Source organism: Myodes glareolus, chromosome 2 (assembly GCF_982192425.1).
Source record: "Myodes glareolus chromosome 2, mMyoGla1.1, whole genome shotgun sequence".
NCBI lineage: Eukaryota > Metazoa > Chordata > Mammalia > Rodentia > Cricetidae > Myodes > Myodes glareolus.
The window spans coordinates 32,154,803-32,155,919 of record NC_142027.1 but is presented as its reverse complement, the minus strand read 5'-3'; the positions used below and the strand labels follow the sequence as shown (position 1 = coordinate 32,155,919).

The 1,117-nt window shown below is 39.6% G+C and overlaps 1 pseudogene; it reads left to right on the top strand.

Moving 5' to 3' along the window:
* Positions 1-387: 387 nt before the first annotated feature.
* On the top strand, positions 388-782 carry LOC125392539 (torsin-1A-interacting protein 2 pseudogene; annotated as a pseudogene).
* The last annotated feature ends 335 nt before the right edge of the window (positions 783-1,117 follow it).

Here is a 1,117-nt window from a genome sequence, read left to right as displayed (position 1 = left end):
ATCTTACCAGCAGAGCAGAGTATGTTTGTGTGATACCATCACCATATGATACTGCTGTGGAACATTTCAGACTTGAGGTCTGGCTTTGGGTAAGACGCTGGAATTTGAAGGAGCTATTCTGTGATCTGTGCTGCTAGTAAGTGACTAATAGTATTCTAGACTGGAGTGGTCCCTGAAAACAGAGACAGAATTGCAGTTGAGTAAAAAATAGACTACAAGATCATGAACTGCATTGAGGTACAAGCCAGATTTAACACTCAAGTGTTGTTGAACTGAGATGTTGCTCAAGGAAAATTGTAACAGGACCGATTGTTGCTTATGGCCTTCCTCTCTCTGTCTTTGTTGCCTTTTGCTGTTATATTGCTTGTGTTGTCTTTCTAAGCCCAGATGTTCTCCGATAATTCACATTGCCCTGATTGTGGGCAACAGTGGTTCCCTAGTTTAGAACTAGGGCATTGGTAATACCAAAGTGAACTTGATGAAAATGAATGTTACCAAGTGTTCTTAGACTGTATTAACAGAGCTGATTTTTGTCCTGAATGTTATCCTGACAATCCTGCTAAAGAAGCCTTGTTCTGACTTGGTCTTTCCTACTTGAGTGAGCACTTCAAAATCTCACCAGGTGGACCTTTGAGAAAGCTTGCCATCCGTTTCTTCTGGGTCTTCCACTGGTTAAATATAGGATACATGCCTTCAGAGTAGCTGGTTTTAATCCTGCCTTATAATTAATCTTGACCAGAACGGACAAAACCTTAAACAACAAGCTTGGCCAAAGCAAATGACTTCTGTAACAGAATCATCAAGACTCTCTAGACTTTGTGTTCATAGCCTAGGTGCATTGAATAGTTACCTGTTCCTGTACTTTGTCTCATTTTCTTTATTTCATAATTTTTTAAGGTGCCGTATTGAATCTTGGTGACTTTGTGCATGCTAGCCTAGTGCTCTTCCCCTGAGTTTAATTCTTCACAGACATTGAGAGAACAATAATCAACTTTATATGGAAAAACAAAAAACCCAGGATAGCCAAAACAATTCAATACAATAAAAGTACCTCTGGAAGCATTACCACGCCCTGACTTCAAACTCTATTACACAGCTACAGTATTGAAAACAGCTT